The sequence below is a fragment of the Vidua chalybeata genome, chromosome 6 (assembly GCF_026979565.1).
Source record: "Vidua chalybeata isolate OUT-0048 chromosome 6, bVidCha1 merged haplotype, whole genome shotgun sequence".
Classification (NCBI taxonomy): Eukaryota; Metazoa; Chordata; class Aves; order Passeriformes; family Viduidae; genus Vidua; species Vidua chalybeata.
The window spans coordinates 21,336,991-21,350,773 of record NC_071535.1 but is presented as its reverse complement, the minus strand read 5'-3'; the positions used below and the strand labels follow the sequence as shown (position 1 = coordinate 21,350,773).

The 13,783-nt window shown below is 42.1% G+C and overlaps 1 protein-coding gene and 1 long non-coding RNA gene across 2 annotated transcripts in view; one reads left to right on the top strand and one right to left on the bottom strand.

Annotated features, from left to right (window-relative positions):
• Window positions 1-5,534: 5,534 nt before the first annotated feature.
• LOC128789242 (uncharacterized) lies at window positions 5,535-10,014 on the bottom strand. Its single transcript, XR_008431359.1, has 3 exons — window positions 9,834-10,014; window positions 7,872-8,087; window positions 5,535-5,802 (listed from the first exon to the last, which is right to left on the bottom strand). It is a non-coding gene; the product is annotated as an uncharacterized LOC128789242 (long non-coding RNA).
• A 169-nt stretch (window positions 10,015-10,183) lies between these two features.
• The window catches only part of NRXN3 (neurexin 3), a 751,638-nt gene continuing 748,038 nt past the window's right edge, over window positions 10,184-13,783 (top strand). Inside the window, exon 1 of the mRNA XM_053944975.1 lies at window positions 10,184-10,336. The gene's annotated coding sequence lies outside the window, so the exon portion shown is untranslated. The remainder of the gene's footprint in view (window positions 10,337-13,783) is intronic.

Sequence of the window (13,783 nt, the reverse complement as noted above, 5' to 3'; positions counted from 1 at the left end):
TGAACAAGGGAGGGTTCATCTCAGAATGCTGGTATTTGGGCTGGGTACTCTGGGGTAAGAGTATCTAGGAAGGTTGATGAGCCAAAGAAGGACTGTTTGTTTCTGCCTTGTGAACTCAGTCACCCTTGGTTATCTATTTTACAGCTTTGAAAATACAGAGACTGATTGAACTGATTCATAGCTCTACATCAAGTGATAATATCATGAGGCCTATGAGAAGTCCAAACCAGTTTTCATGACCTGCTATATGGTTTGGTTCTTGCAAAAGCTGCAGGAACTTGTTGCTGTAGCTAATACATTGACGGGCTTGACAACAGAGTCTCTTTTGACTGTCTTGTGCATGTTTGAATTACGGAATTCAGCTTGAGGTATTTCTTGTAACAAACTGAATGGCACTGTAACTAACCAAACAGAAGGCAGTACAGGATAAATCAGTTTTAGCAGGCCTTATATTCAAACAGTGAGGAGCTACCCATTGTGAATGGGGGAAGACTGTAGGTCAGATCAGTGACAGCTGAATGCTCTCTTACTGCTGAGGGGATAAGTTGATGTGAATAACAGAGGATTCAAAACTATTACAGGATTTTCTTTTTTGGAAATGCGGTCTGCCGCATTTTTACTCTCCCTTGCTTTGTGAGAAAGTGAGGAAGTGACTAGAAGAATGTCAGACACAGGTTAGCAGTAGACAAATAGAGGATGAAATTATATTTTCTGGATGTTTCTCTGTCTACTAAGATTACAGAGCAATCTTACACATGCAAAATTTTATAGCAACAACAACCATTTTCTTTATGTTACTTACTATTATGTTAACTTTATTGTATCAGATTTCCCAAGATTTAATGCTGGATGCTATTTCAAAATGGGATTCTTCTCTGGAAATTATACCTTAGATTAACTTGAAATAAGATTGAGAATCCTCCTTAGCATGTACTTCATGATGTGAAATTGTCAAAGTCTTTATTTCTTGAAAACATCGCTTAGGCTGTATGGTCATCTGTTTTATCTATTTCTAAATCTGAAATTTTCATTTCATATGAATAACCACTCAAAAATAAGTAATTTTAGTCCTCAACTTGTTCCTCTGAGAAGACAGATAACTGTTACTGGAAACCCAGAAACCTGACACATTGATGGGCTCAAAGAGTCATCAGCAGACGACGTCTTGCCTTAGTCGTTTCATGAATTATGTTTCCAAACATGGTTTTGAAAGAGCGTTTCTGAGTGTATCAACTAACAGCATTCACCAAAACTTTATCTTTCAAAATATGTACTTTTTCATTGTTGTTTTATGTTAGATAATTTATTATGTTGTTTTTTTTTTAAGAGGAAAACTAAAAGTAACTGCTTTTGTTGCAAGTAAACCATAGCAGCTCTTAAGCAGCAGCTGTTTTTCAGGTGAATGAACAAATGCTGTGAACTGATCAGTGTCAGATCTTAAATTATTAATGTAACAGTTAGAGAAAGCATATGGCAACTCTCAAGATAGAGTCAATACACTGTAAAGATTTTGAGGCTGTTGCAGTGCAGCCAGTAACGTGGGATGCTGTTAAGAGGAGTAACAAGCAGCGTGCAGGATGTAAACAAACAGGCCTGCCTTACGCACCCAATGTTGTCTAAATCAACATTAGCTTTCCTAAACTAGGCAGACATTCACAATCCTTCCTGGTTTTCTTTTTGCAGTAGGAGTGGGGATTGTTTCATTCAAGAAAATTAAATCAAAAATGTTTCTAAAAAGTACCAGAGAGGTGGTAAGCTGGAAGAAAAGGGGAGTTTGGAGCATGTTGGTGTGGTGAGGAAGCAGTGGTGCAGATAATGGAGAAGCACATCAAAGTCTCCCCTTGGCTTAACCTCTGTGTGTCTCTTGGTGGGCTTATCAGCAGGCATTTCTTAAATGGGTTTAGATCCCAGGTGAACCAGAAATTGAAGGTCACATCCTTAATTATTTGATCACTGGTGCTAGTGCTATTTTTTCCTTGCTCCTGAAATTCATGGTTTTTGGTATCAAGCCAATAGCAGAGGCTAGCAACCTTCTTTTTAGGTTATGTTTAGGTGAGCAAAAGGCTGCTCTGATTTGAAAATCGCGGTTACCTTTCCATATTTGGTCTGGTATTCGGGAGGAGTCTTTTCTTCCTTTCTCCTTGGGCCTTTCTGGCACATGCACTTTGTGGAAACATGCACAAAGAGAAACAGAAGAGGTTTTTTCCTTTCTAATTCTACAGGTGAGAGGATGCCTGCCTCAGGCCTGGCTGCTCTACAGGGGACTTTTGGAATGAGTGGGGTTTTCAAGAAGCTACAACAGCTCATACTGCCCTAATTGAACAGTTCTTGCTCTGAACTCCTTATACTGGATACCTTTAAGTTCCAGTGCTGATGTTTTGGTCACCCATCTGGGGCTGGGAGGAACAGGCACTGAGATAGGGTGTGCTGTTCATGCATTCTTTTGGATCAGTAGTTTCTGTGGTTTGGTTTGGGGGCAGGCATACAGTGACTATGTGGGGTGACAAGTATGGATGTAGGTTGAAGTGGTGAAGAGTCAGAGAAATAATGTTTTATAAAATGTTTAATTTACAAGTGCAAAGGGCCTATGAGATAATTCCAACCTCTGGCCCTCTATATACATCATGAGCTATAGATTTTTACAGACTTATCCTTGAACTGAGTCAAACCATCCCTGTGCATTTAACACGTTTGTTCCCATTTTAATTTGAAAATGAGGCTTGTTTGTCTTAAAGTAATTGGAGGTGGTTTATCTGGTGGGATACTCTTTACTAGTTCTTTATTAAAAAGGGAAGCCTTATTTTTATTTAATTAAATGTTTTATGTAAAAGGGATTGTAGCCACCAAAAGGTGTTTAGTTGGGAGTGGGTCCTATGCAACTGGCATATGGCAATGGATGTTACCAGTACCATGTGGGGAAAGATGAGCAAAGAGAGGCTCTCAACCCCAGTCTGCTTACATTTCCTTTCTGCAAAAGTATTAGAGTGATGGCTCAGCACAGCAGGAGGGGGAGGGTGCCTGTGGGGCTCAGTGCTGCAGATGCTTTGTAACATTTCAGCTCATTGTTCTATCTGAATAGAACAAATAAGGCAGTCAGACTAATTTGAAAAGATGCTCGATTAGTGTTTAATATTCCCCCTTGGTCCCTAGTTGCTGTAGAACCTCCATTTTGCCTTCCCAGAGCTCCAAATGGAGCCTGCTGTTTTCCTTTGGCAGAAATCCTGTGCTGAGGGTGATATTTGGTGACAGAGAGGCTGAAACAGTTACATTACACAAGCAAGTTCTCTGGTGAAGCCCCCTGCAAAGCACTTGTGTCCCCAGGCCAGCCTGTGAGCTGCAGCAGGATGTGTCCATGGGTAGAGGGCAACCAGGGAGTCCACAAGAACTGTCAGCATCTGGCATCAAGCAAGCTAGAGGCAATGGTTTGTCAATTAATGTGTCAATTAATTGTGGTGAGGCCTTGGTGTATTACCCATTCCGGTTAAGTGGCCTTGCTGAACAAACAAGGATTATCGCTCAGGGCTTTCAGCAACCTCTGCAGTTTTGCAGCCGCTGAATAGTTTGCTTAATTCGGTGCATGCTGGTGTTGGGGATTCAAAATGCCAGGCCAGTCACCTCCTCTGGTGGCCAGACATCCCTGCTTCCAGCTGCTTCCAGCTGCAGTGGCCATCAGTCTTCCTGCACTGCCCATCCCCAGCACAGCTGCAGCCCTGTACAGCTTTTGTCACTTCAGTGTTACGTGCTTTTCTGTGAACAGCGATAACCATTGCTGTGCAGGAGGGCTATGCAGCATTTAATGTTTGCTTTGAGATCTGTAGGAGTACATAGAAGCCCCCCTCTATCTAGTCATAAATGCTTCCAATAAGTGTTCTAGTGAATATGTAAGTCTAGTTCTGTAAGACCTAGAAAGCTTGCTGTTCTGCACAGCAAGCATCCTTCTTCAGCTGTTCTTTTTATTTCTTTTATAAAATCTTGTTAAAGTACATCATATTTCACATTTAAGTACATCATGCTGAGTGGAGTAGAGGTAAAGAAGGAAAAAACTGAATTTTGAAGTAGAATTATTTTTCCTCATAATTGAGAAATAAAATTTCTGACATGCTTAAGATTTCACCTTTCAAATGTGACAATTCTTACCACTAGTGAAGCAAATAGTTTCCAGTAAGGGGAATATATATGTTACTGCATATGACCTAGTGGCCAAGTACATAGCGGAAGATGTTTTTACTATGCCTTTTTATTGATAAGTCAGAGCTTTGATCAGTTCTGGAAATTTCCTTATAGTCTGTTTTATCCAGAGCATTTTACTGTGCTGTTGCATTGCTTGCAGCATTGCTGATTTTCCCCGTTGGAAAGAACTCAATTATTTTTCCAAATTCTGCTCATTTGTCATGTTTCTTTTTTTTTTTTAAATTGAACACAAATATATGTACTGCATCGCCCATGATGGTCCCTGTGAAAAGGACACATCAAAAGCTCTAAGGTGAATATAGATAGTATCTTCCATTGGCTATTTACTGTATTGAAAAATGGAGCTGTCTGAAATGGATATTGGTACAAATGCACCCACAAACAGGCTTGCACACCAAGGAGGACTTCTGGTCTTTATTTTAAATAGTGACATATACCAAAATTGGCAGCTCCATTTATTTCTCTTTTGTAAGTAAAGCCTATCTAATCATTTTGTGCAAATTTAATAATTATGTGTAATGACTGAATTAGGACTATAATTTAAGGAAAAGACTCAATTCTTCACAATGTTTGTCTTATCATTTAATTGAAAAGTAACTCTTTTTCCTCCCTCTTACATAGACTAAATGAGTCCTATGTACTATCTCAGCCTCTTTGAAGTTAAGTCCTATAGACATTCCAATTGTTAATATTTGTAAGGGATGTGGGAGTGAGTTAGATGAGGGTAGGAGGTGCTGCTCTCTTGTAAGCAGGCAGTCATGATGATAGCTGCATTTTCAGAATGTAGGAGCATCTGGAGCATTGCTTATTGATGACATTTGAAAATTGTATGGACTTATGAGTTTGGGCGCTCAGTCTTTAAAAATATTGGCACTCAGTCTTTAAAAATATTGGACAGTAGCATGCTCTATGTTCCTCTGTCATGTTACTTTATAATACTCTCTCTATGAAATGCAAATACAAAAATTGCATAAACCTAACTTTGCAGGTGGTCTGAGCTTCTTGGTTAGAACTGCACAGCATTTTTTTTTTTTGTATCCTATTTATTGAAAGGGCTGGGCTTTTACTCACCACTTGTACTACATTATTATGAAAAAGTACCAGAGATTAATCTACCTTTTTCTTTTAGCTGAGAAGATTATGAAATGCTAATTATAGAGGAGAGACCTGAAAAATCCTTTCTTACCTTCCTGCTGAGGCATTCTCTGGGTGCTGGGAACACAGACCCAGCCAGAGCCACCTCATGAGTGAACCTGTGCTCAGTCCTGGAGAGAGTTGTAGCTACTTGAATGGATGTGAATATTCTTTCTTTTAAGCTGAAAAAAGTGCTTGAGTCTGAAAGGCACTGTTCTTTCAGAGGGAGATTTTTCTTCACTTTATTTCGCTCATTCTTGTGTTGCGCTTGGATATCCTTCTGTCTTCATTACATTCTGCATTCCCCTATAGTACAGATTCTGACAACTTTTCCTCCTTTGAACATCACCCCATGAGTTATCTCCCATTGCTGCCATGGTTCTTTGTCTCCAGTGTTAACTTTCACGCATTGCTCTCATCCTTTAAAATCAGACCTTCCATCTGGCTTATTATTCCAGGCAGTGAAGTCAGCAAAACCTGAAACAAAACAACAAAATGCAGCACTGCCTTCCCAGAGGGAAGTGATGACATGCATGTTCACACTGCTGCACAAGCTTTTTGGCCTTTCAGAAAAGGCTCCAAAGGAACATGTCAGTTTTTAGCAATTCTGGCTCTTGTATGATTTTACCCAGGGGCAGGCTTGAACATTCACCTCAGGGTTTCTGTGAAGTTTCTAACTTTGGCTGGAGACCTTGTCCCCTGATGGCCAGTATGCTCATTACTGGAAGCCATTTGATCCAGTTTGTCCAGCTGCACCGCTCGTAGTTCACCTCGTACAGCTCAGTTTGACAGCACTCATTAGACCTTTACAGACCTAAGAAAGATTTATTGGGAGGAAATGGGATTGGAAACCCTGTAATGGCCCACAGTAGAGTTATTAGTTGTCTTCTAACTTCAGCTGTTTGGGGTACTGTAAAGACTTTGGTGACTTAGGGAAAAGCTGTCTGACAATACATCAATCCCTGTATTTTCTCCAGCAATAAGGCTCAGGACTGTCCTTCTGTGCCCACTGCTCCCATGAACCTCTGTTTTATAGATAAAGCTGAGTCAGAGAATCATAGCTGATAATTTTTCATATTTTTCAGTATTATTTAGGCCGGAAAAACAACAGGGTGAGGTTAAATGGCCTGTCTGTCATCATATGTGTCTTCAGACAAGCCAGGAATAAAAATCACATTTCCTAGTACCCAGTCCTGGGCTTTACAGGAAGTCCATGGTTGTACAACTGCTTGTCAGACATTCTTTGGGACAGTAGCATGCTCTATTGAGCATGTTGCACAACTCTCTTTCTTTTAAACAATCTCTGAAATTTTTAACTGATCTCAACTGTTCACTAATTTCAGCAAGCTTTGGCTCACTGATAGACACTGCTAGAGATTAGAATGCTGGTGAAAAAGGTGATTGTGAGGTGGGAACGATGCAGAGAGGCAGAGGGTAGGAGGAGGACCCTGTTTGGCCACAGACTTTGCAAAGCAGTGTGGGGGAATGATACATGATGAACAACCAAATGTTCACTTGCAAATCTTCTTCCAGTAGATAGGAGGATAATGGGTAGGAGGCTGCTGAGGGATGAGGAAGCAAAACCTGCTAAACTTAGCAGTCATGAGCTGGTATTTACTTAGCAGCTCCTTGTGGGTGGAGGAAAGCACCTTGGACAGTTGGTGTCCTTGTGTTGTTTTACCTGCTGCTGCTCCTACCTCCTGCTGAAAGGTAGGTTGTACCTGAGTTTATTTTAGGACCAAGCAAAATTGGGTGTCACAGACAGCACAACAATGACTACATATTGCAGAGAGTAGACGAAAGCAAGAGCTGGGCATATGTTTCATCACTTTTTCTGTCCTTAAACAAATACTCCCCATCTCCAGTAAGGAGCATTCCCGAGTTTTAGTGTGATAATGTGCTAACAGGCACAGCTTAGTATGCAAAAGCAAACCCACAGGCTTAACCCAGGGCAAAAAAGGATATCCAGCAATAAAAAAGCTCAGACACTTGGAGTGGAAGAAGAGCCTGGATAGCAATAGGAATTCTGAAGTTGCTGGTTAAGGCCTGGCATCCTGGGCTGGGTCTGTTCTGCTTCACCTGCCACAGTGGCTGCAACACAGTGTATTTGTTCTGACTGGCAGCACCATGTAATTGCATTTGTACTCAGTGACTATCAGTATTTCCAATGTGTTTTTCTGAAAGGTCATCTCATGCCAGAAAAGGCTTAATGCCATGTCCATCTCAGATCTGTTGATTCTGTCTTGATGCTTAGCCTTTCAGTGGGACAGACTAGAAAGCCAATCCTACCACTTCATCCCTTAAATAACAACGTGGTTCAACCTCATAGTGGTGCTAACTTATGAATACTAGTTATATTTGAGCTTCTGGCAGTGAGAGATGGACATTCCATATATTTTAATGGGGAGGCTAGTTCACACAGAAATGTGCTTACTTTGAATTGTACACCATATAATTAAAAAAATAAAAACCACTGAATCAACTAACCAACCCCCAAAAAACCCAACAAAAACTCAGTAGTCCAGTCAGTTGTTTCTTACAGTTACCTTGGGACTTCCCCTGGTTCCTTCTGTCTGATGTTATGGGACTTCCATGCTTGTGTCATGCCTGGTAGTTCCCTAGTTTCCCTCCTTCCTCTGTTGCACTGTTTCTATTAGAGGTCTCCCACAGCAATTCACTGAATACACTAAAAGTTAATTTGCTGGGGTGTGCTTTGTGTAGACCTGAAATGGCTCTGCACAGCTGGGAGAATCTCCAATATCCTGTAAAGGCAATGAAAAAGCTGATATTAGTCAGACACACTGAAAGAAGTCTCTTTAAAAATGATTAAGGACTAGAATAGAGAGATGTGGGAACAGGGACAATTCATGGGTAATGGAAGATAATCTAATCCCCTGTTGGTTTAGGCTGTCTTCATATAGAGGGATGGTCATTTCTTCAATGAGATGCAAGTTTGGAGGCAAGAGGAAGCTGCAGGAAGTGCCCTGGAGAGAGCATTTTAATTGTCCAGGCTATTTCTAAAGCCACAGCAGTCTAAAACGGAGTCACTGGGGAGGATTTCAGTTTGTAAGAGGGGAAAAAAAAGTACATAACTGTGATTAGTTCTGTTTTTTCTCTCCTTTCCCCTTCCTTTTCTGCCAATATCAATTAGCACTTCAAAAAAAAAAAAAAAAAAAAAAAAAAAAAGGAAGAACTGCTGGAATCTACTGAGAAATAAAGTGGACAGGTTTTCACTGCATAGCACATGTTTGCGTGTTTGCCCCTCACAAGCCTTCCCCTAATTCCCTATACAGTTAGCAGAGAGATGGAGTTCAACAAGACCAAGTGCAAAGTCCTGCATGTGGGTCGGGAGCTCAGGCACAAACACAGGCTGGGTAAAACATGGATTGAGAGCAGCCCTGAGGAAAAAAGTTCTGGGGTATTGGTTGACAACAATCTCAACATGACCCAGTCAAGTGCACTTGCTCCCCAGAAAGCCAATTGTATCCTGGACTGCATTAAAAGAAGCCTGACCAGCAGGGCAAGGGATGTGATTCTGTCCCTCTATTTCCTTCTGGTGAGACCCCATCTGGAGAACTGCATCCAGCTCTGAGGTCCCCAGCAAAGGAGGGGCATAGACCTGTTGGAGAGAGTCCAGAAGAGAACCACCAAGATGCTCAGAGGGATAGACCACTTCTCCTGTGAGAAAACTCAGAGAGTTGGGATTGCTCACCCGGAAAGTAGAAAGTTCTAGGAACAGCTTTTTGTGACCTGAAGGAAGCCTGCCAGAGAGCTGGAGAGGGACTTTATACAAAGGTGTGTAGTGATGGCACAAGGGGGAATGGCTGTACACTGAAAGATGGTGGGTTTAGAATGGGAAGAAATTCTTTACGATGAGGGTGGTGAGGCACTGAAGCAGGTTGCCCAGAGAAGCTATGGATAGCCCATCCCTGGTGCTGTTCAAGGCCAGATTGGATGGGGCTCTGAGCAAATACAGTCTGCTGGAAGGTGTCCCTGCCCATGGCAGGGTGTTGGAACCAGATGATCTTTAAGGTCCCTTCTGGCCCAAACCATTCTATGATTAAAATTAGGAGGTATTTCTCTCACCAACCCCACTGAAATGTCAGCCTGATACAGCTGCTCAGATCATCCCAATATGAAGTGATCTTACAAGATGCAGAATCAAGCAGGGTGCTACAAAAAAGTAATTGTATTTCAAATTGATACCTAAAACATGCATTTTTCTTCATGATTCTGTGGAAGGACCTGTTTGTGGGCACATTCAAAATTATTCTTAAAATAGCAGACATTTTAGTGAACTGGCAAGAAGCAATTTTTTAATTAAAAAAAAAATTGTTCCTTGTTCCTGATGTGTGCCTACTCTGGAGTCAATTTAGGATTCTGTCAATCTGCTAAGGTATCTGAATCCCAGCCTTATCCCTTCCTTGTTTTCCAGTTGTAAAACTACACTTGGATTTCAAGATTTCTAATATGCTTCCTAGTACTTCTGCTTCTTTAGGTGAGCTCACCCGGACAAATGACTTCAGAAGTATTTTCTCTCCTGACTTGACTGATGGCACTCACTCATTTTGTTTCTGTCCTGTGTTGGATTTCCTGTATAATCAGTGTAATTCCTGCATTTGGATCTTGACCTGAATGTCTCTGGAGAGAGATTTTCCAGTCTTGCAGTGTGTTCCATGTGGTGCTAGTTTATGCTAGCAGAAATTGGTACTGAAGGAGCGTTAGTGTCGGCACGGTACCTAGGAGGCATCTCAAACGTCATAATATTATACTGTGACATATGGAGCACCTCTGCCTCTGCCCTCAGCCTCCTTTCCTGGTTTTCAAGTGTGCTGGCAACACATCCAAATGCCTCAAACCACAGAACACAGACTGATTTTTTAAATTTGCTTGTTCGGTTATATTTTTTGTCTCAGGAGTACTTCAGTTTGTAGTGTGAAGGAGGCCAGAAGAGCAGGGATTCTGGTAGGGCTGGGCTTCATACAGATAAGGTGGCCACCTGCTTTGAATGGTAGGTTCTAATGGAAACTTGTAACCCATGTCACTGATGTCTAAGAAAACAAAATGTGCACTTGTTTTGCTATTACACGTCGTTAAATGACCAGGTAGGTGCTTATGAAAAGAATGGCACACGCTGGATATCTGACATTGCAATCTGGTCTGCATGTAGTTGTTTTGCATATCTTGGGATACAGTTAAAGCATTCTCAAGAAAAACCTCCCTTGATTTGAGACACTCTTGAATAATAGGCAGGGGTGCATCAGAGGAGATATTTCTCATCTAAGGAATATTTCTATCATGCTTATTTAAAATGCTGTGATAAGGGTTGATGAGCTTTCTGAGCATTTATCTTCTGTTTTCTGTTGTGTATCAAGCTTTCCACCTGGAAGCACTAGTCAAGGGTCCACAGAGTTTGCTAATTCTGTGTATTGAGTTTTATTGATAAAATTGCTCCAGAATCAGGCAAAGGGGGTTAATGGAAGAGAAATACAGTTTGTGCTACAACATGGAAAAGAATGACACCCGTCACAGCAAGTCTGAGTGGAAAACAGAGGGAGAATAGAACTGTTGTTTGCCTATCAGGAGTGACTAGAATAGCTCCAGGAAAACAGGGCTGCTGAGTCTCTTTGGCTACACCATGGGCCTTTCCACATGGTGTATTGTTCAACAAAGAGGAACCTCCTTCTTTGGCCCATCCTGATTCAGGGAAGCAAGGAGACACCAAATGGTGCTATATGAAAGCAAGTGTTGATTGATAACCTGAAATGAAAAATCTAGTTTTTAAATTTAAAAATATCTTCTCTTGGGCTAGGATTTCCCATTTTGCTCAAGATCAGTGACTACTCTATTGGCATGAACAGTCTAATGGCTCAGAAACTTCACAGCATATTTTCTAACATCTATTTCAAACCCAGCATTTTAACCAGAGCTGTTTCTTCAACAACACTGGGATGTTTCACTGAGCAGCACAAGGTGCTTGTTTCTGATATGCATCCCAATCTTTGCCTTGTTATCCTGGCATAGGAAAAAGTATGTAGTTGAAAAAGCTAATTGGTGCTCTTTTAATGAGCTGTAACTTTCTAATTAAGTCCTTGCTTGAAGTATTGATGCAAACTGTGTATTTATGGAATCTGCTGGATTTATATCCCGTGCTGCTTGTCCACAACACCAGATCAGATGACTCGAAGGCACCAGTGCTCCTTCTGACTAAGACAGCAAAAGATTGAGCAGTCAAACATATCGTAATATCCCTTGTGTGCCAAGGATTTTTTCATAAGCTCTGTATTCTGGCACTATCCCTGGATTCCATTCCAGTTAAGGAGGAGTTTACTGGCTCTTCTACTCAGTAGGCACAGGGTGCACATGCTACCATGCAGGGCTAGGCAGGAGAAGAGCCTGGTTTCCAGCATCTTGTGTGCTGGAATTCGATATGTTGATGTGTCAGGGAAGAAACAAGATTTTACAGGAATGGGAAGAGGGAAGACATGCTGCTTCATGCAGGGCTTTGTGATTTGCAGGAGGAAATAACTACATGAAATTGTAGCAACCTTTATATTTCTGTGGGGGTGGTACTACTGGTGACATCAGGGAAGGGGTTAATTGCTTGCTGTGTCTGTCAGTTGGGGAGGGGTGAGGGGTGAGTAGGAGAAAACTTCAGTTCTGTGGAAGTGGCTTTCTGCTTTGAGGCAGCAACAGTGATATTTTATGTCTTGTTTGGTGTCTCCCGCTTTTAAATGTCAGTCTCTGCAGCCAGCCTTATCTCCTGTAGCACATTTCAATTAGGTATTCCAAATCGTGCTCTGTTCTTCCAGGACAAATATGCCAGAGGTGATATTTACTGTTGCAGCAGCATTTTAAATAACTCCTGCCTTTTTTTTTTTTTTTTTTTTTAACCACATGAATTGCAGTTGCACCCTTATAATAAGAATTGTATTAGTAATAATAATTTAATAGTAGCAGTAAAGAAAATAATTCTATGGCCACCACTGGCAGCTAAGTGATTTTAATGAAGAGGCTTTCTTTTTCTGTGTTTTGGTTCAGCTTTAAAAGCTATAGATGGTGCAGTGATCATGCATTGGTGGATTTGGCAGTCCTGAGGGGTATGGGTCAGGTAAGGAATAAAGCTCTTCAGGGAGATTGTCAGTGGCATCCCTTTGGAGACTGCCCTTAGGGAAGGGAGTGGAAAAAGCTGGTAGGTCTTTAAGAAAGTCTTCCATAGAGTGCAGGAGCCAGCAATTTCCAGGAGCACAAAATCAGGCAAGAAAGACAGGAGACCCCCATGGCTGAGTAGGTAATGCTGGTCAAACTAAAGGGAAGGAAGTAAATGCACAGCCAGTGGAGACAAGGACACGTAACCTGGGAAGAGATGAAGTTCAGTTGTGTAGGGAGAGGGTAAGGAAGGCCAAGATGAAGCTTGAACTAAACCTGGCCGGAGACTCAAAGAATAACAAGAAGGGCTTCTATGTGTAAGTTAACCAGAATCGTGGTGGATAACAACATGTTTGAATGATTGCATCCAGAAGGCAGTGGTCAGTCATTCAGAGTCCTGATGGACATCAGTGATGAGTGGTGTCTCTCAGGGATCTGTATTGAGACCAGTGTTACTTAATATATTTGTTAATGATATAGGCAAAGGGAGGCACCTTCATCAGGTTTGCAGATGACGCCAAGCTGACTGGTGTAATTGCCACACCCTGAAGGACAGGATGTCATCCAGAGGGACCTGGGCAAGCTTGAGAAATGGGCCTCATACAAATCCCATGGGAATTCATGAGGTTTAGTAAGACCAGTGCAAGTGCTGTACCTGGGTTAGGGCAACCCCTAGTTTCAACACAGGCTGGGGATGAACAGATCAGAGCAGCTCTGCTGAGAAAGACTTGGGGGTGCTGGTGGATGAGAGGCTGGGCATGAGCCAGCCATGGGCACTCACAGCTCAGAGAACTCATGTGTCCTGGGCTGCATCCAAAGCAGTGTGGGCAGCAGGGCCAGGGAGGGGATTCCCTTCTGGTGAAACTCTACCTGGAGAACTACATCCAGCTCTGGGGTCCCCAGCACAGGAAGGACATGGACCTGTTGGAGAGAGTCCAGAGGAGGGTCACCAAGTTGATCAGAGGGATGAAGCACCTCTCCTACAGGGAAAGGCTGAAAGAGTGGGGGTTTTATGCCCTGGAGAAGAGAAGGCTTCTGTGATGACCTTATTGTGGCCTTTGAGTACCTAAAGGGAGCCTGCAAGAAAGATGGGGAGGGACTTTTTGCAAGGGCATGTAGTGACAGAACAAGGGGGGAGTGGCTTCAAACTGAAAGACTGTAGACTGAGGTTGGATATTAGAAAGAAAGGGTGAGGGTAATGAGACTGGAATAGGTTGCCCAGGATGGGGCTCTGAGCAACTTGATCTAGTGGAAGGTGTCCCTGTCCATGTCAGGGGATTGGAACTAGATGATATTTAAGATCCCTTCC